The sequence below is a fragment of the Schistocerca serialis genome, chromosome 11 (genome assembly GCF_023864345.2).
Source record: "Schistocerca serialis cubense isolate TAMUIC-IGC-003099 chromosome 11, iqSchSeri2.2, whole genome shotgun sequence".
Classification (NCBI taxonomy): Eukaryota; Metazoa; Arthropoda; class Insecta; order Orthoptera; family Acrididae; genus Schistocerca; species Schistocerca serialis.
Genome location: NC_064648.1, coordinates 149,503,303 through 149,525,519, shown reverse-complemented (window position 1 = coordinate 149,525,519; position 22,217 = coordinate 149,503,303). Strand labels below are relative to the sequence as shown.

Here is a 22,217-nt window from a genome sequence, read left to right as displayed (position 1 = left end):
AGTTTATTCAATGTGGTTTTAATATTTATTAAAGCAGATAACTTGCATTAATATAATTTCTGAGAAGAAGCAAACGACATCTAAATTGAAAAAAGTTTGCGCAAACCAACTGGGCTGAGTGACGTAATTCTGCGCATACGATTCAAGTTATGATGTTTTAATTACAGTTTCGTTCAAGAACCATTCAGAGGCAACTTTAAAAAGAATTTAAATAATTTGAAGTGTTTTGTAACTGGTAGGTGACGAAGTCTGCACATGGTCATATGTCAAAAGAAAATCATTCATACAAAACTTACGTCGTTACACTACACCAGCCCTGCAGGATTCACGGTATCTGTTCCCTCGAGCACTACTTCAGACATTAGTCGATTTCAAGCCAAGTCGTGTTGTGGAACTCCTGCATGCTTGCGGCGACCCTACACAATATTAGGCAGGTGTACAAGTTTCTTTGGGTCTTCGGTATAGACAATACATCAAATGAAATGGCAGCACAAATAGTTTTGTCTGTATATCGAGGAGCATGGGCATGCACGGTTTCCTGTGTCTTCCGACTGGTTAAACGACGTTGTAGCAGACCGCTGGAATGGCCGAAACAGGCCGAATGATATAGTGTTTCGCATGTCCTGCAACTTCGGCCCAGTTGACGTCAGGCGATGTTCACCTCTGAGGGTGGGAAGAACTCGATCGATGCGTGCCGTGTGACGAATTGCGCCGTAATATTTCTGGCCTTCCAGCCATCATATTCAGCTGCTAGAAGCTCTCTTAGAGCAGTTGAGAAGCCAGCAGTAGGAAGACGACATAATGTGGTGAGAGGTACCGATGTCAGATGGTCTGCTCGGCATCGTGAGGAAGACCGCCTAAATTCTGGTCCTTTTCAGCAATTGCCTGTTCGGAATTTGCGCGCCTGAATGATAATCTCCAGTTATTAACCCTAGGACGCCGAAGGGGGGAGGGGCGTTCGTTGAACCCATAGTTTTTTTATGTCCCCTGCATTTGCCCAAGTAACTTTCATTCTACATATTCCCTTTGAGTTATTGTTTGTTGGCTATTTTATGAAACGTTAGTCTCAGTATATTTTATAGAAAATTCCTGCTTTGAAAGAAAAAATAAATAAACTTATTATGGGTTGTGATATTATTGGTTCAAAAATGGGTCAAATGGCTCTGAGCACTATGGGACTTAACATCTTAGGTCATCAGTCCCCTAGAACTTAGAACTACTTAAACCTAACTAACCTAAGGACATCACACAACACCCAGGCATCACGAGGCAGAGAAAATCCCTGACCCCGCCGGGAATCGAACCCGGGAACCCGGGCGTGGGAAGCGAGAACGCTACCGCACGACCACGAGATGCGGGCGATATTATTGGATTTCAGACATTTTGCATATGAGAAAAGGACAGCCATCGAGCTGTAGTTTGTAATGATACTAAGCATGACAACGCGAGAGTAAAGAAACGAAATCTGTTTATAACGTGCGCCTATACCAAGACGCGCGGCCAGCGTTTAAAAGGTACTTTTAAACACTATGACTCACTGGGCGCAGATATTTAAAATCATTGCCGCAGCGCTTGATAGCAAGAAGCTGCGAAACAGAAGAAAGAACAATTTATCATTTGTTAGGAAAATTCTATAGAGTCTTTATAGTTGGTTGTACTTCTGGTCGCCGATATGTTAACATGTACTTGATTACCTTTGATGTCTGGTCGTCGACTTGTTAAGACGTGTTGTGTAGCACCGCTACAAGTTATATTTCATTTAGTGTGAAAAACCACGTTATCACCAAGAAAAAAAAACCGCTTTTGTAATCCTCGTGACGATAAAAAATACTTACGCGCACGCCAGGACATTTAATTTTTACAAAATATCACACATAGAAAAGCAGCGATTGTTGGACTGCTCCATGCATGAGAAAAACATAAAAATGTAAGTTTTGTATTCATTGTAAATTTGTTAATGTTTATAGTTTAACGCCTTTGTTCTTTGAGAATATATTGATGCTTCACTGTACAGAGAATCTACGCTTATTCTTTTCTTTGAATTAACCACAAATAATGTTTATCTTTAAATGAACTTTGTTACAGGTTCGCTCTTTATTGCGGTGTCTCGATTGTATTTGGGAGACCATTAATGTGTTCAATTTCCGATCTGACAACTTTTTTTACAACATTTCACTGTTTTGCATTCCTTTCCAATTTTTTATTATTATTCAAATAGGTCCCTTAGGTAATTTCATTGAAGAGTCTGATTGCGTGAAAGCAATCCGGGTTAAGAGGTCATTTGAAAAACTACTTTCGCGCAATCAATCTGTACGTCTCCTGAACACAATCGAGAACCGACGCATCGGCGATCATTCATTAATTTTTCTTTCTTTCCAAGTCGTACCAAAAAACGGCCAAGGAGAACTGCCGTGAGTACGCAATCTAGTGTTAAAGGTTGCATTCCTTATCTTGTCGGCAAACATTGCCATAAATTATCATCATCAATGTTATATTTGGTTAAATGTGAAAAAAAAAAAAAAAAAAAAAAAAAAACCTTTTAACGTTAGATGTGGCGCCCGAACAGGGACCTAACTAAAAAACTAATTTGTTCTTTTTATTTTCATGCTACCATCTGGAGAAAATTGGAAGCCAAAACCAGTGATAAAAAAAAAAGGACGCATATGCAGAAAATCGCAGTAAGAATCCACAACAGCAATAAATAGCAGTGCGCAAGACAACTAATGTGAGTACGATTTTTCATTACGTTTGAAGCTTTGCGTACCGAGCATTCAGTCGGCTCGTGACATTCACTCTCTACGCTTTTTTCCTTTTCTTCAAGCAATTTAATTTCCAAGTTTCTGTTTCCTTTTGCTATTAGATCCGCCTCTATCACATCATTTCGCTTACAACAGTTAGAAATAGTTAGCAAGAATTTCCATTGTTGTGCATTTTAGTGAATCACAATGGCCGCTATCTGTGCCAGTTTCAGTGCTCTATAAGTGTTTTTCATTTATTTTATCACTCCCGTTGCCATATTGGCATTTTCGTGTGTCAGAGTTTCAATTGTTTATAACGCGCAAGCAATATCTGAGAAATCAGGACGCGAAATCCTTGGCGCACCTGACAAGTGAAAATCATAATTAAAAAAATTATCTTTTCTAGCTCGTGCAGTGTAACTACTTTAAATTTACAATGGCTGATGAGCAACCAAGGCAACTTAGACCGCGCGCGGGTGTAGACAAACCTGAATCTCGTAGTGAGGGAACAACAGACGACGAAGCGACACGTGAGCTGTCGGCGCCACAGACCGCATCGCAGTCACGTGAATGCTCGCTGTCAGATATACTAAAATTGTTTGCTGATATGAAAACCAGTTTTGAAGCAAACATGGCACAGCTTACAAACCAAAGTGACAATCTTGGAACGCAAATCAGTCAGTTAGCAAATCAAAGTGACAGCAGGTTCAACAGTTTAGAATCAAGGATAGAGGACATCCAAGCACAAATCAGAAATTCGAATGACACCATGAAGGAAAAAATTAAAGCCATTACCACTGCTTACGCAAGCGAGCTGAACGCAAGCGTACATGCAAAAATTGATAGTGTTCTTTCGATGGTGGAATCCGCCGAGACCAATATTGGTAGCAACTTCATAGATATGCAGGCCCAAATAGATGTGTGTAAATCAACTGCGAGTGACTCTTTGAAACATTACAGTGATGTTTCAAAGAGAGTACGCCAACTGACAGAAGGTGTCAACCACGTTGGCGAGCGAGTTGAAGACCTTGCTCAGCAAATATCCGATGTCAATATTGACAAAAAGATCGCAGATGTCAACACCGGTATAAGAAATACACTTAATAGGGAATTTGAAGAGTGGATGCAATCTAAAGAACGGTACAGTGTCAGCAAGGTACACGCTGAACTAAAGGGTACGGTTAAATCTGCTACAGCAGAAATCTTAACCGCTCCCGGTACTTCTGGTGACACTTTAACCAGTGAATTAGGTGAAATCAGACGAGCATGTAGTCACGATCTTCCGGAATGGAAACGTCAGCTAAGCAATGATATAGATCAACTGAGACGACAAGTTACGGAATTGCAAGGTGACAATCAAAGTGAGTATTCGCTACCGCCAGAACACGATAATCGTCAATATCCCGCGAGTCAGGTACAATTCTCACCAACAGTAAATAATACGCGTGACGAAACTTCTACGTCACGTAGTCATGCCGATCAAATAACTCTCGTTGAACTAATGCGAGACGAGAGTGTGCTAAAACACAGAGTTTTTCAGCCTTTTATACCTGAAAAACGAAATATACATCCCATAGTATTTCTAAAATCATTCACAGGTGCTTTTCCGGAATCATGGAACGACAGGCAGCGGATACAGTTCATCTTAGGCTATGTACGCGGTGAAGGATCAATTTGGGGTACAGAAATAATAGACAAATGTCACACCTATGCAGATTTTGAAAAGCGTTTTTTGAATAAATTCTGGAGTTCAGGTATACAACAAAGACTCCGAAAGGAGGTTTACAACGCCGAACCTTTCAACACCAAAGGAGGAGGTTTGAGACGTTATTTTGAAAAATATCTACGTAAAATTCAGTATTGGGACACGCCCATTTCAACCAAAGATGTAATCATGATCTTAAAGTCAAAACTTCCTGTGTCAATAAGAGAAAAACTAGTTAATGTGAGTGAAGAAGACCTAGAAGCCTTTCTTTCTGTTCTTGACAATTTGGATATGATCTATGAGGATGCGCGTGCGAGTGCGCGGAATAATTATAATAATGGGCCGCCCGCTCCGCAGCAGCACATAACAAATTGGGTCAATGGAATGTCGTACCAACATAACACGGGACAACCAAATGCTCAGCCTTACGGCAATCATAACAGTTTCAACCGCCGTAATGGAAAACAATATAACAAATATCCACACCAGAATAGATACAATCCGATTTATCAAAACACACAGCAACAATACGGTAATTCACCGATAAATCACAACGGTAATTACCAGTACCAGAACAACAAGACGAATAATGGAAATCGTCACAAGGGAAAGAAATGGAACAATTATAACAGACCACAACAGTACAGTCAGCCGAGTCACTTCACTCCCTCTCACCAAAGGAATTTTGCACAGCCGAAAAATGCGACATTTTCTCACCAACCCAACCAACAGTTCAGGAACAATAGTCAAGACAATTCGTCGCATGCTTTTCCTGACCCCGCCGGTCATAATAGCCAAGGAAATCCGACCATTTTCTGCACACAGGCGAACCAAGCACCAAACGCGATGTCAAATAACACGCAATCAAGAGATGCACAAGTCGTATGGGATACGAACGCAAATTTTCGACCTGGTATGTCGCAAAATACTAGTGAAGTAAAAATAACTGACATTTCAGCTCCATCCCAGTCGGAAAACCATTAGCAGCTTCTTTAGGCCTCCACGGTGAAGCTGCGGAACCAATAAGCTCTCATATCTTTAACCACTCATGCCAACCTAAGAAAAAAGGCGAATGACAAACACATTAGCAAAGTCTTATCGTATCGTATAAATGAACGAGTGCTATTAAAGACCCACTTCAAACCATCTTTGATTCATCATAAGAATCGCAAGTGGCAGCACTAGTATGAAGGACCATATATTACCTTAAGAAAGCCGCACATTGGTTGCTATCTATTAGCTGACCCTGTATCTGGACGAATAAAAGGGTTGTTTCATCACGCAGACATGAAGAAATACCGAGTCAACCATTGAAAATATCTGTTAAGTTAAGCTGCTAAAATAAAATATACACACACTATAAGTTGTCATACTATGTGTGAAGTACCAACGTATGTAAGAGCAATGCACAGGACTAACATCCTGTCGACCTGCCACAACAAGATAAGTAATTTATGTGAGCACCTGAAGTAAAACACATTTATTGTAGGAGAGCAAGATTTGCCTCATATGTAAGTTAGTTTTAAGTTAATTGAGCCATGAACGGCCACAGCCGAAAGAGCTGACAAATAAATATTATAGTAGGGACGTGCTAAGTGCCACCTGCTACCACTAGTTTTAAGTATAGCAAAGCTCTCTCCTCTTGAATGAAATAAATTAAAATGATCATTCAGACCAGAATGATTGCTCGTAGGTATAAAAAAAATATTTATTAAGGTCGCCTACTCTAATGAGGTAAATGTTACGTTATGCATAAGGAGTGTGGGGACTAGTGCAGCAGGGGATACAACCCGTCGGCTTTGGACAATGACGTCACAAGTGGCCAATCGAGAAGCGATTCTTCTTAGTGTTGTAGCTCCCTTCAGTGGCTGATAAGTGTTTTTTGGCTTTTTAAAAAAAAAATCTCACGAGATAGAATAAACAGATCCACTTTATTAAGCAATCAGTAAAAAAACGAAACTGAAACATAACAGCAAAAGCGAAAATGGTAAACTGCTCTCTGGCGGCTTGTGACGTCCTTGTCCAAAGCCGACGGGTTGTATCCCCTGCTGCACTAGACCCGGAGTGTGTGACAACAAATTTTATGAGACCACCTATGAAACGCAGCAGACAAAAGGCAGCAGCTTAGTATATAAGAATCAAGTAAGTCAACAACGACCCAGGTAGCAGGAAAGAAGTGCGCAAGTCAATTATTTTATTATAATACGGAGAAAACCGTATACGCTCATAACAATTTTACGGCACAGTGCAGCTGAAATACTTACAAAGATCATTTATAAATAAACTAATTTAGTACTAGAAATATCTATTTCAGGTCCTCGAGATACGATGATTTTTTTTTTAGAAAACCAATTTTACGATACATGGAACAGAAGATAGTTAACAGACACAGTTCACTGCTAATGCATGGTTTAAGTAATTTTAGATATGCATAGAAAATTCTTTAGAGAGCTGGATCAGACGACATTGAAACTACTGTATCGATTTAATTATACTGTTTCTCATGAAAAACTAAGGTGATGATAATTTATGTTAAGCCCATCATATCATACGTCACTAACGCTGTGTCTTCAAATCTCTTCACTCCATAAAAGTCTTTTGTGTTTTCCTCTAACCAGTATCCTTACCATCCTACCTTATCCAGTAGAGAAATGAATTTTACGAACTGGTTGCACGATTGATACATACAGGCTATACGAATGGATAGTCGTGACACATTGGTTGTCGACGGGCTATGCTTATTCTCCGCAAATTGCGAGTTCAATTAAGATTTGTTATGTGCAATTGCACGACGGGGAACACCAAGCTTACCAATTTCCCTAATGGTAGTTTGAACACGAACTGTTCATCACGTAAACGAAGCCACATTGACTATGTCTTCAAACTAACGACGTAATAGAGAGAAAATAAAAGAGCTGAACTTGAGAAAAGAGTAACTATTGTAAAAAGAAAAGAATAACAAGATTTCGAACAAAGTGTAAACCTAAAGTGCCTTGGACGCACAAACTACGAACAAGAGACACGCTTTTCGTCAGGCCTTGTAGTCACAGAGACTAAATATTTTTTTGTAAATAATTTTTAGACATGATATGTATACTAAATGTTAACTGTACTTTGTAGTAATAATGCAGTCAGTAATAAATGGACACGTATATGCTGCTGCGTGTGAACCGACCGTAGACAAGTAATTAATGGACACGTATAAAAGTGGTGCGTGTAAACCTTAACATGACGATAAAATAAATGTGAACACGAATTAATAATAACGTGTGAACTGAAAAGGTGATAACTCCAAGGACACGTGTGAAATACCGCGTGTGAAGTAATGTTATAAGTACTTGTACCACGAAACCACGATGTAGAAAGCCGAAGAGTGAAAGTGAATAACTGTTGTACTTAACACAAACGGTACTGTACGCCTTTCCACGGACACATTCTTCGAAACAGCTGCGGGAGTCGCCGCATCTGGCTGCTTCCGTATTCCAGAGTCGATGAAAAACTGTGTAAAAACTCACACCACGGCTAGTAGACACCAAACGCTCTGCTTCTCGCAGAATACTGCTGCTAGCGTTGTGGAACTGTCAAGTTATTATCACGTGATTGTGACCAACGGACGTAACACTGTGTACGCTGAGCGCTCAACAATAAATTGTTCTTTGCACAACGAGCGCGGATGCCAAATGTGTTTCAAACGCATTCAAAATAAAATATGATAAAGCAATGAATTAAGCACTCATGTACCTTGTGAAATTATAAAGACACTAATCGGAAGAGTCTTAAGCTCGATTTTGACAATTGCTACCGAATTTACTGACCATGCCGAGTAATGACGAAAACGTGTCGAACCAAATAAAACCAGAAAAATAGATAAATATGAGAACTAAGCATTCCTAAGAGAATGAGACCTTATGTACATAAACAATTGTTATCCTTACCTAATCCAATTTTCTTTTAGACTAACAACGGGAGGCCGCCAATTGTGAAATTCAGATTCGATTCATACTGCTCATAATAAAAGCTCATGGCCAGAGGTGTAATGTGGCAAAGCACCAAGACGCACTTCTCAGCCGTTGTCGAGAAAATCGACAGTTAAAAGAAACCGTTGCGGTGAAATACTCTCTACGATTAATAGTTTTCTACACCGTCGTGGCGCAGCGGTAAGCGCTCGGTCTCGTAATCCTAAAGTTGCCGGATCGAATCTCGCGCCATGCAACCCTTTTTTTTTTAATGTTTGTCTTTTGTAATTCATATATATATATATATATATATATATATATATATATATATATATATATATCCCGGCAGTCAGTTGCAACAATTATGCATATAATAAGTTGTTGAAAGTCATTTGTCTTGGAAAAACTGGCGACTTCGAACATCATTATGTTTTCCGCAAACAAAGTTGTATTTCATAAATGTTATTAATTGTCTTCATAATGTTAACCACGTATAGTTAACGGAAGACGTAGAAACGGTATTCCGAAACGAATACGTATAGCGTAAGTCAAACGTTCGAATTACAATAGAGACCCCACGAACACAAATTTGCTGCGGCAAGTATGAAATATAAACTCCGTTACTCGCTCGTTACACTTGAAGGACAGATGTTGAATGGGCCGAAACGAGCAGCCGCATAACAGCGTAGTTGCCTGCTAACTTCGAAAGAAGGTAGATGCGGTCCCTAGCGCAACTTATAACATCGTCGAAAATCAGTGCGGACGGGAGAGCTTTGGTACACCCTGTTAAAAAAACGGAAAAATGGAGGCGGTACAATTGGAGAGCGATCCGCCTTCAGCAACATGCATAAGCAATTCATTAATAGTTTATATATATATATATATATATACATATATATATATATATATATATATATATATATATATATATATATATATATATATTTGAATTACAAAACACTAATAATAAAAAGAAATTGCATGGCGCGAGATTCGATCCGATGACCTTCGCATTACGGACCCGAGCACTTACCGCTGCGCCACGACGCTGTAGAAAAATCATTACTCGTAGAGAATATTTCACCGCAACGGTTTCTTTTAACTGTCGATTTTCTCGACAACGGCTGAGAAGTGCATCTTGGTGCTTTGCCACATTACACCTCTGGCCATGAGCTTTTATTATGCGCAGTATGAATCGAATCTGAATTTCACAATTGGCGGCCTCCCCTTGTAAGTTATTAGTAAGTAAGCACATTCTAATACAGATTTTTTTTCTGTATTTTTCATGTACGAAAACATAAATGGAAGCACGGACATGTGTCAAGTGAAGTAGAGACCGTCACCATACGGCTCAACATGTTGCAGAACCAGTCTTCCAGCTCCTGACCCACGACGAATTTCCAACGCAACATCACACCCCGACAACTACTCCAACTTCCATAGTGAAAGCGATGCCCTACTTTTCCTCCGCTGTGAAAGTGTAATCAATTTCCCCACTCAAGTACAGTGCTATCATTTATATTCGAAGTTCTACCACTCCCAGTGCAGCTCATACCTACCCAAGTGTAGTGAAACATTTTTTTTGCAGGTCATGAAAGCCACAAATAAGTAAAGCGCTACGTATTTACTGCAAGAAATCTTCGACGAAACAACGACAAAAATATTCCTGTAATATGTCATTGTAAAACAAGAATGTCAATTTTTTTGTAACAAATTTTTTCCACGAGTGCACACAGCACCCAGACTTCCTGCGAAGTCAAGTAATTTATTTCTTTGTTATTTTTTAATATTTATTATGCCATATATAATGTATCTATGTATGTGTATCTTTGTCTTAATTTAATTATCTTTTACATAGAAATGAACATTTGTTACCCTTGTGCAATACACTACAAAGAGCACAGTTCAATTGTCATGTAGTTACCCTATGGACAAATTACTATCAATTTCAGTCGTACGAATATACTTACCTGATACTCTGTACGTTAACCACTTTGCCTGATGTAGTGTGCAAAATCTATTGTAAAGAATTTTTGCAAGTAATACTAACTTGTTTCACGATTGCAATAATATCACGACTACGCGTGAGTCGCGATGATCCTGACGGAGTCATCGCTCCTCACGCGGGATGCAATGTCATATTATTGGATTTCACACATTTTGCATATGAGAAAAGGACAGCCATCGAGCTGTAGTTTGTAATGATACTAAGCATGACAACGCGAGAGTAAAGAAACGAAATCTGTTTATAACGTGCGCCTATACCAAGACGCGCGGCCAGCGTTTAAAAGGTACTTTTAAACACTATGACTCACTGGGCGCAGATATTTAAAATCATTGCCGCAGCGCTTGATAGCAAGAAGCTGCGAAACAGAAGAAAGAACAATTTATCATTTGTTAGGAAAATTCTATAGAGTCTTTATAGTTGGTTGTACTTCTGGTCGCCGATATGTTAACATGTACTTCATTACCTTTGATGTTTGGTCGCCGACTTGTTAAGACGTGTTGTGTAGCACCGCTACAAGTTATATTTCATTTAGTGTGAGAAACCACGTTATCACCAAGAAAAAAAAAACCGCTTTTGTAATCCGCGTGACGATAAAAAATACTTACGCGCACGCCAGGACATTTAATTTTTACAAAATATCACACATAGAAAAGCAGCGATTGTTGGACTGCTCCATGCATGAGAAAAACATAAAAATGTAAGTTTTGTATTCATTGTAAATTTGTTAATGTTTATAGTTTAACGCCTTTGTTCTTTGAGAATATATTGATGCTTCACTGTACAGAAAATCTATGCTTATTCTTTTCTTTAAATTAACCACAAATAATGTTTATGTTTAAATGAACTTTGTTACAGGTTCGCTCTTTATCGCGGTGTCTCGATTGTATTTGGGAGACCATTAATGTGTTCAATTTCCGATCTGACAACTTTTTTTACAACATTTCACTGTTTTGCATTCCTTTCCAATTTTTTATTATTATTCAAATAGGTCCCTTAGGTAATTTCATTGAAGAGTCTGATTGCGTGAAAGCAATCCAGGTTAAGAGGTCATTTGAAAAACTATTTTCGCGCAATCAATCTGTACGTCTCCTGAACACAATCGAGAACCGACGCATCGGCGATCATTCATTAATTTTTCTTTCTTTCCAAGTTGTACCAAAAAACGGCCAAGGAGAACTGCCGTGAGTACGCAATCTAGTGTTGAAGGTTGCATTCCTTATCTTGTCGGCAAACATTGCCATAAATTATCATCATCAATGTTATATTTGGTTAAATGTGAAAAGCAAAAAAAAAAAAAACCCCTTTTAACGCTAGAGGGTCCAACAACCCTTCCCCCCCCCCCCCCCCCCCCCCCCCACACCTATGCTTACATGTTATAGAAAATTTCCCTTAGTAGGATTTCGTATTTCTCATCTCTACAACAATGCAACTTAGTTTCTTGTTGGTTGGTATTCTTGATATTTACAAAAATCGCTTTACTTTCAGAGGAGGTTTAGGGTTGGTTAGTGTTGTTTAACGTCCCGTCGACAGCGAGGTCATTAGAGACGGAGCGCAAGCTCGGCTGAGGGAAGGACGGGGAAGGAAATCGGCCGTGCCCTTTCAAAGGAACCATCCCGGCATTTGCCTGAAACGATTTAGGGAAATCACGGAAAACCTAAATCAGGATGGCTGGAGACGGGATTGAACAGTCGTCCTCCCGAATGCGAGTCCAGTGTGCTAACCACTGCGCCACCTCGCTCGGTACTTTCAGAGGAAGTGATTGTTGATGTCAGTCAGCTGTTATTTATCTTGTAAACTTGCAGTGAGTTAGTGCACCTCCCAGCACGTAGGCCTCCAGTAACTTTGGTGTCCTACACAGCAAAAGCAAAACGAAGTAAAAACTTACTGATGTTGTCAACAATGCACCAAGATAAAGGCACTGTTGGAGGAGTGAAGAATAAAACCGAGATAAATGCATATTATAATTCCACTAAAGGTGGAATTGATACCATTGATCAAATGGCGCGTATGTACACATGCAAGAGGGGAACTTAGAGATGGCCTCTATTTTACTCTCTCATCGACATTTATGCTATCAATGAAACCACCATATTCATCCAGCAACATCGAAGATGGAATGAAAAGAAACACAACAAACAGAAACTTTATCTTCTACAAGCTGGGATGGAACTAGTGAAATTCGAGCGAGGTGGCGCAGTAGTTAGACACTGGACTCGCATTCGGGAGGACGACGGTTCAATCCCGCGTCCGGCCATCTTGATTTAGGTTTTCCGTGATTTCCCTAAATCACTCCAGGCAAATGCCGGGATGGTTCCTCTGAAAGGGCACGGCCGACTTCCTTCCCCATCCTTCCCTAATCCGATGAGACCGATGACCACGCTGTCTGGTCTCCTTCCCCAAAACCAACCAACCAACTAGTGAAATTGCAAGTAGAAGAAAGAAGTGCCAATGCAAGAAGGTTATCTAACCAAATTGTTCAATCAATGGAGACTGTTCTACAAAAGAAAATCAAAGCAGTGACAACAAAAGCACGTCAGCCTCCTGCAGGGAAAGGTCAGTGCCATATTTGTGTAAGAAAAGCTGAAACAAAGAAGCAGAAGTACAACAATCTAAGTAAACCAAAACAGAATTGTGGACAGTGTCATAAACATGTGTGTAACACACATTCAGAAAAAATTGTGAAGTGTGTCTCTTGCCTTGAAGTTGAGGACTCAGAGTAGTCTATTGTATATGAACACATCTGTATTTCGTATTGTAATATGTCAATTTTTTATTCACTCAATCCAATATTTATAACAATTCACAATATGATTAAACCGATGCCTTAGTTAAAATACATAAACCATTTTGAAAGTTGTAATTTTTCGTCAGTAAACTTATTTAATACCTGTGGGCTCGCCGAACCCCTCCCCCTTATGCATCCAAGTTAGAAAAAAAGGCTTGGGTGACCTAGGGTTAATATTAACCAAACTAAACAGCATATTTGCTTACATTTCACGTTAAAGCATCTCTCAATAGCGTGCTATCACTCCATTATTTCACAGGTATTAATAACCAGCATAAAAATAAACAACTGCTAAACGAAAAGGCAGACGATGCAAGTCGGTGATCTTCGGATTGCGCCTAACTTGGAGGGCCGGTGAAGTGGTTCGGCTGTAGGATCAGATATGGTTCCGCAGTGTCGGAGAAGAGTCGTGTTGTCTGCCGTTGTCGGTGTCAGTTAAGCCTTTATTAGCAATGTGTGATTATTTGGACATGTACTTGAGAACAGTCCGACAGTAATTACGGAAATACGGAGTTCATTACTTTGTTGAAGAATGGAAATTATTTGTGACTCTGAAGTGGAATCTAATAGTGCAATTTTTCATGTTCTGCTAGTAAAATCCGAGTGGCATCCCGTATAAACTCACTAATTGGAAATTTAATTATTTCTAACATATCAATTCCCCGCTAAGAGTTTCTTACAGCCTCAAGATATGGGATTCAGGACCTACGCACTGTTCTCTGCGCAGGGGACAAATAGACCACACGTTTCTACACTCCTGGAAATTGAAATAAGAACACCGTGAATTCATTGTCCCAGGAAGGGGGAACTTTATTGACACATTCCTGGGGTCAGATACATCACATGATCACACTGACAGAACCACAGGCACATAGACACAGGCAACAGAGCATGCACAATGTCGGCACTAGTACAGTGTATATCCACCTTTCGCAGCAATGCAGGCTGCTATTCTCCCATGGAGACGATCGTAGAGATGCTGGATGTAGTCCTGTGGAACGGCTTGCCATGCCATTTCCACCTGGCGCCTCAGTTGGACCAGCGTTCGTGCTGGACGTGCAGACCGCGTGAGACGACGCTTCATCCAGTCCCAAACATGCTCAATGGGGGACAGATCCAGAGATCTTGCTGGCCAGGGTAGTTGACGAACACCTTCTAGAGCACGTTGGGTGGCACGGGATACATGCGGACGTGCATTGTCCTGTTGGAACAGCAAGTTCCCTTGCCGGTCTAGGAATGGTAGAACGATGGGTTCGATGACGGTTTGGATGTACCGTGCACTATTCAGTGTCCCCTCGATGATCACCAGTGGTGTACGGCCAGTGTAGGAGATCGCTCCCCACACCATGATGCCGGGTGTTGGCCCTGTGTGCCTCGGTCGTATGCAGTCCTGATTGTGGCGCTCACCTGCACGGCGCCAAACACGCATACGACCATCATTGGCACCAAGGCAGAAGCGACTCTCATCGCTGAAGACGACACGTCTCCATTCGTCCCTCCATTCACGCCTGTCGCGACACCACTGGAGACGGGCTGCACGATGTTGGGGCGTGAGCGGAAGACGGCCTAACGGTGTGCGGGACCGTAGCCCAGCTTCATGGAGACGGTTGCGAATGGTCCTCGCCGATACCCCAGGAGCAACAGTGTCCCTAATTTGCTGGGAAGTGGCGGTGCAGTCCCCTACGGCACTGCGTAGGATCCTACGGTCTTGGCGTGCATCCGTGCGTCGCTGCGGTCCGGTCCCAGGTCGACGGGCACGTGCACCTTCCGCCGACCACTGGCGACAACATCGATGTACTGTGGAGACCTCACGCCCCACGTGTTGAGCAATTCGGCGGTACGTCCACCCGGCCTCCCGCATGCCCACTATACGCCCTCGCTCAAAGTCCGTCAACTGCACATACGGTTCACGTCCACGCTGTCGCGGCATGCTACCAGTGTTAATGACTGCGATGGAGCTCCGTATGCCACGGCAAACTGGCTGACACTGATGGCGGCGGTGCACAAATGCTGCGCAGCTAGCGCCATTCGACGGCCAACACTGCGGTTCCTGGTGTGTCCGCTGTGCCGTGCGTGTGATCATTGCTTGTACAGCCCTCTCGCAGTGTCCGGAGCAAGTATGGTGGGTCTGACACACCAGTGTCAATGTGTTCTTTTTTCCATTTCCAGGAGTGTAATTACTGCACGTTTTGTTCCCGGCTCCTTTCTCGGATTTTTTATTTTATAGAATTTTACTGGAAGAGTGAATTTCTTATTTTTCGGCTATCGCACGGAATGGCTTTTTTCTAAGTGTAAGAGGAGTAAGCTGTCTGCAGCTGGTCTAAATTTTGATGCATGGGTCTAAGAGCTGCTATATGATATAGGCGAAGAGGTAAACGGGAACGATTGCGATACCTTATATAGTTCTGATGCTGATCCTGGTTTTGTGGTAGCTGATGATCGCCATGAAACAGAGAGTAATACTGGTGAATAAAATAAGTTGTTGAGAGAAGAGCCTGGTGTGATCTGTACTACAGACAATTCCTCAGAGCAAACTCACTAGTTTTATGGAAAAAATGATTTCAAGTGGGGTTGTTCTGAGGCTGTTACAGTAAGAAATCCACCGCAGCATAAACATTCTGATAAGGATAATGCCAGGACTAAAAGCCACGATTCGAATTTTGGGACAAAGGCGTTCTAAATCTCAAATATTTCTGGAGCTTATTTCATGCAGAAATATTAAGAGCATACCACGTGGTGGAATGGAGAAGATGAAGAGGTGTATTAAGTGTCCTGGGTCCAAGAAAAGAAAAACGGCGTACAAATGCACCAAAATGTGTCCACCAATTTACCTGCAGTATCACAGAAAGATATGCTTAGATTACGCGAAAGTATTGTGATTTAATATTTTCAGTTCATTTGGTCACTGTTTCCGTTTTCATTTTCTATAATTTTTCATTTATTTTCGAGAATGTTGTAACAATGTTATCAGACATTTGAAGACTGCACATATCCATGATGTTTCGCGTTCATTTACAGAATAATTTACTTGTAATACGAATAAGATGATTATTTACTTAATTTTCGACAGCTAATGTGGACTTACATGATTAAAAGTTTTACGTGGTCTGATGACTACATATTTTATACTTGTTACATTTGAGCAATTTTTCAAGTTCAGGGTTAAGCAAAACTGAGTTGCTCTTTATACATTATTTACAATTGTTAGGTGAATGTAATAAATACCACAATCCTTAAAATCCCAATACTGACTTTCAGTCACCCGGTATATCATACTCTTTCTCACGCTGGCCCGGCGACTCAACGGCGTAAGTGCGGGAGTGAATCTGTGCGTTGACGTTCGAATTGTGCGTGATGTCGATTATGAGTGGTGTTAGGTTACACTCTAAGGACACTCTGTATAAAGTGTATAATTTTCTAAAAGCGCAAGAAAACTGTCAGGAAAAGGTGTGTGATTTTTTTGAGATAGGCGCAAAAATCAACGGCAGAATCAATTCTCGGTAAGAACAGTGCAACGCATCTCTGACGAAGCTAATAAAAGTGTAATCGAAAATAAAGATGCCCTACGGCCAAGCTTTTTCTCTCCAAAACAAGGGGAAAAAAACATTACACGCCAAAAACCTGTCAAGCGTTAGACGATGCCCAGAAAGATGTAATCCGTCACTCAGTTCAAAAATTTGTTAGTAATTGTGAATACTCAATATTTAAAAAACTTAAAAGCTGTTTCAAAACCTACAATAGACTGTGCAGGAGGTATTATTTCTTTGTCCAAAATTTCAAGAAAACTTGGATTTAGATATCGAAAAGCTAATGACGGACGGAGATTTTTGATGGATAGAAAAGATAGTCGCAAAACCTAATTTTTAAGGAGAGTGCATGAGATAATGCATGAAGGCACTATTACGAGGCTAATCCCAAAAGTAAGGTCTCCTATTTTTTTTATAAGTTCATAGACCTGTTTATTTCTACAATGGTTTACACCAGTTTACAGCTTGAACATTTATCTACACTATTGGCCATTAATATTGCTACACCAAGAAGAAATGCAGATGATAAACGGGTATTCATTGGACAAATATATTATACTAGAACTGACATGTGATTACATTTTCACGCAATTTGGGTGCATAGATCCCGAGAAATCAGTACCCAGAACAACCACCTCTGGCCGTAATAAGGCCCTGAAACGGAAAAACTTTAAGCCATCTGCACATACGCGCCTTTGCTTGAAGCACTTCGAGGAGAAGTGTTTTGATAGGTTAGTTATTGAAACTTCCTGGCAGATTAAAACTGTGTGCCCGACCGAGACTCGAACTCGGGACCTTTGCCTTTCGCGAAAGGCAAAGGCAAAGGTCCCGAGTTCGAGTCTCGGTCGGGCACACAGTTTTAATCTGCCAGGAAGTTTCATATCAGCGCACACTCCGCTGCAGAGTGAAAATCTCATTCAGGTTAGTTATTATTTACAATGTATATTTACAATTTATATTTACAGTGTCTGTCATTTTTAAACCTGATGTTTTCATAGTGCTAAGACTGGAGGGAATTGGCTTAAGTAGTGATGCTATCCCGACACTTTTTTATTTTCCAGAGCATATGAAATCGAAGAGGCCTAAGCTCCGTAAATCACACACTAGAAGGCGTTCGTTAGATGATGCCTCGTCTTCTGAAATCTGTGCTTCCAATGCCTGTAAGTCTGAATGTTGTTAGAATGTGTGTGATAACTGCGAGTTAGTAAAATATTGTATTAGAATAGAACTGTAGCACGTTACGTTAAGTGCCATTTTTTTCTACCTTCTAATTCTATTAAATAAATGTAGACTCCAAAATTATTTTCTGAAACTTCAAAGTCTCAAAAAAAAAAAAAAAAATATTCAAATGGCTCTGAGCACTATGGGACTTAACATCTAAGGTCATCAGTCCCCTAGAACTTAGAACTACTTAAACCTAACGACATCACACACATCCATGCCCGAGGCAGGATTCGAACCTGCGACCGTAGCGGTCACGCGGTTCCAGACTGAAGCGCCTTTAACCGCTTGGCCACACCGACCGGCTTCAAAGTCTCACCTTTCATCTAAAATATCATTTTTTTAAACTGATAGTTTAAACTTTTGTAAAAATAGTGGGAACTGAACCTTTGAAGTGCACCTAAAACTGATACTCTAAAATGGACCTGCTCCTAAAGTCGACAATTTTGGCACATATAGTTGACATTATTCCCATATCCCATTTCGTTTTATAAGTGACTAGAGCTCAAAACGTGGCGAATCCAATGTTTAGAGTTTTCACACGAGCCCACTCTTACTGTTTAAAAGAACTTTTAACGACATTTTACTTTAATTGATAGTTTATAGTAATTTCGTCCCGCTGCCCACCAGAGTGGCGTTCGATGTATTTGTTAGATTTTATAAATGGTACTGTGAACAAATCCAGGTCAAATGTGGTTCTGGCATAATTTTTCGCAAATAAAAAAGTAAATTTTGTTGGAAGCTGTGATATTCGCTATTTTTGGCTTCATTAAAACATCAAATAGCTTTCAGCCAGAAGGCAAATACTTGTTTATAAAGAATGATTAATGTATAATAAGGCGTCGCATAGTGACGGTGGAATTTCCTAAATACTGTAATTCGTCCTCTTTGGGCGGTAATATAAACAGAAAAATACGGATAGATATGCGATCCTTCACTATTTTGTTCGCTGCAGAACAAATGAAGCCTTGAGCGCAAAACACTTGTACTGTTTTTCTTAAGTAAGACGGACGCAGATTTGTGGCAGTCTGATCTAACTTTTACTAAATGTATAAAAACGTGTTACGTCTGAGTTTGAGTGAAGTGTAAAAAAAATAACTGTTATAACTTAACGTGATGACGCACGAGCAACCAAAGAGGACAATGGCTATCTAAATAAAAGAGCGCTCAATGGACATGAAACGGACATAAAAATCTACCGTCATTGTAGTACTAAGCTTAAGGTACGATATATGTTTTAGTTATAATAAATATTTGTTCTGGGAATACTGAATCATTTAGCAGTGCTCATTCCTATCATCTCCTCAGTATTATTTTCATTTTAATTATTCATTATGCTAAGATTACAGACACCAAGATCAGCAGTCCAATGTGCGTGTCACATTGATAAAAAGAAAACTGTTTTATCGTCTTCTTGCATCAGCTTTAATATTGAATTTACCTTTTGTGTGATGTTACAGTTGTTTTGCGCCCATAAGAACTTTCTGGTCCCTTAGGAAATTGTTTTGTCATAGCAATAACTTCACCACCAAGTATGATCGTATCTACGATCATGAAGTAATTAGAAAGACGATAATGCAATTTCTTAATCAATAGCACACTAGCTGTGACTGCTTCAAGCCACGCGAAACTGCAATTAAAAATTTCATAATGCAATATTTTATGACAATGGTCAATCCATCATTCTTACGCCAATTGTGATTGATAAAACAGTAAGCGAAATCTCAAACTGCAACTTTTCAATTAAATAACAACATCACTTTTATTTTGTTACATCACAAAGCGTTTGGCAGTCAATTGAGAAATGTGGGGAAAATCCGATACAAACATAGGATGGCAGACCGCTGATTTGAAATCCCGCCACGTTTTGCCAACAGTCACGTGGTTTATGTTGGAGCCACACCATCCCTATTGATTCTGCACAGTAAGGCCAGTCTACTAGTATCTATGGTCGAAGGTCGTACGAGAAGTCCGCAGAAAGCGACTGCGGCACATCTACGGAGCAGCGAACTTCACAGATGGGTCCAGAACAACGCGGCAATATTCGCAGCGCTCGAAATTGCAGTGCGGGCCAGCCGGTCGTCTTACCTTCGTGTAGTATCTCACGGGAAGCTAGTACGCGGCTAGGTTTAGCGCTGTCGACAGCCCAGCTTCTCCGCGCCACACAAACAGCTGACGCACGCAGCCACGCTGCCCCCTCCCCCCCCCCCCCCCCCGCGCCCGTATCCCTGACGTCATGAGGCGGCGTTGCCAGCTCGCGGCTCACAGCGTGCGCGATAAAGGGCAGATTCGGCACGTAGCGTTCGCGTGCAATAGAGGTGGGCCAAACGGATATTCTGGAGTAACCGTTATCACAGTTCCAGTAATTCTTTGATAACCGTTATTTTTAACGGTTATTAATAACTGTCAGTTATTTTTCGCTAGCGAATACTGTAGAGGTGGGCCAAATGGTTATTCTGGACTAACCGTTATCACAGTTCCAGTTATTCTTTGGTAACCGTTATTTTTAATGGTTATTAATAACTGTCAAGTTATTTTTCGCTAGCGAATACTGAATGCTCCGACGGGGCTACAGTTAAATAACGACATAGTTGGAATCCATCAGTTTAGTCATCAGTATAACTGCGAGTAGTGTGAAATGGCAGGAATGTCGTATGAATCGTGTTTACCTAATTAACTCTGGGTACATTTTAGTTTGATGTTAGAACGATTGGCTCAAATAGCTCTGAGTACTATGGGACTTAACTGCTGTGGTCATTAGTCCCCTAGAACTTAGAACTACTTAAACCTAACTAAGCTAAGGACATCACACACATCCATGCCCAAGGCAGGATTCGAACCTGCGACCGTAGCGGTCGCGCGGTTCCAGACTGTAGCGCCTAGAACCGCTCGTCCACTCCGGCTGGCGTTAGAACGATTATTAGTGTTTCATATCATACGTATGTAGGTTATCGGTCGCTATTAGAAATATCTTCGCAGCTGCAACAGAAAGTACGCGGAACTTCGCCACAGCACTGTTTAAGTAAAATGTTAACAACGTGCGTTTTTAAGTATGAAGTAATATGTAAACTGAACACTGTAGGTTAAATTCGAAGCTTAATTTCCTGTGCTGCTCACTTAATAGAATACGTGTACAGCCTTGTAATACAACAGAAAATACACGTAATGTGACGGATTCGTTTACTCCTGTCCTGTACAAGATAGTCCTATTGGGGAAAGTGTGAGTACGCTAATCCAAGTTTTATGTGAGATTTGGAAATTGCTCGATTTCTCCAGCTACAGCATGTTTATAACATATGAAGACATCCAGATCGAAAAGGTTGACAGTGTTACCTTTCTGGGACTACAACTCGATAGTAAATTCAGTTGGGAAGGGCATACCACAGAACTGATGAAGTGCCTAAACAAGTCTGTATTTACAGTGAGAATGATGTTAGATGTAGGAGACATAAGTATAGAAAAGCATTCCGCTACACCAACAAAAATCTGCAGGAATCGGACACTTCCCTTGAGCAGTATGAGTCAACCACATACCAAAACACCAGTACCCACAACTAAAAGTACGAAAATTGGAATCAGACGTTTTCCATGACTTACATAGGTCAACCTCAGATGACGATACCAAAACATCAACACCTACAACTATGAAAATGGGAATCGGTCATTTCCTGTGACCTATATAGGTCCACCACAACTACTGATGCCAAAAAACCTACAACTGCGAAAAATAAAACCAAAACCACAACCCCAAAAATCCACAAATCAAACATCGCTACATAAATTAAAACACATTCAATACTCCATAAATACACAAAACATCACAACTAGAAAAAAATTAATTACCACCAGCAAATTCCGGCACTGCATACTAGATCGGCGAGCCCCCCCCCCCCCCCCCCACCCCACACACACAAAAACAACTCATAAACACCGTGCCGTATTGACATTCACACACCACAACATCTTTACGTCAAAGCAGACGAGTGGAATCAGACGCTTCCATTGACCCCTCCTTCTACTCTTTAGATGAATATCGTAACAGAGACTGATAGACCAGCTTAAGTAAAAATTCTGCTATATTTCAGTTTTGACAGCACTTGGTCGCAACAGTCATGATCGGGTATTCTGTGAACGATAAATTTATTAAAAGTGCATAACTGTGTTTTGTTCTGGAAGTTTATCAATTCTGTAAATATTAGCAGTTACTGTAATATATTCAGATATTTTGACAATCTCCTGACAAATGAAGAGGATAATAATTATTATATTCAAACGTA

General features: G+C 40.6%; 1 protein-coding gene across 5 annotated transcripts in view; it reads right to left on the bottom strand.

Annotated features, from left to right (window-relative positions):
* The window catches only part of LOC126427354 (26S proteasome non-ATPase regulatory subunit 10-like), a 114,385-nt gene extending 94,247 nt beyond the window's left edge, over nt 1–20,138 (bottom strand). For 4 of the 5 annotated variants that reach the window (XR_007576648.1, XR_007576649.1, XR_007576647.1 and 1 more), the window contains exon 1: nt 20,029–20,137. The gene's annotated coding sequence lies outside the window, so the exon portion shown is untranslated. Of the gene's footprint in view, nt 1–20,028 lie in introns of all 5 variants that reach the window. The other variant, XM_050089687.1, reaches the window with a different exon arrangement.
* Nucleotides 20,139–22,217: the final 2,079 nt, after the last annotated feature.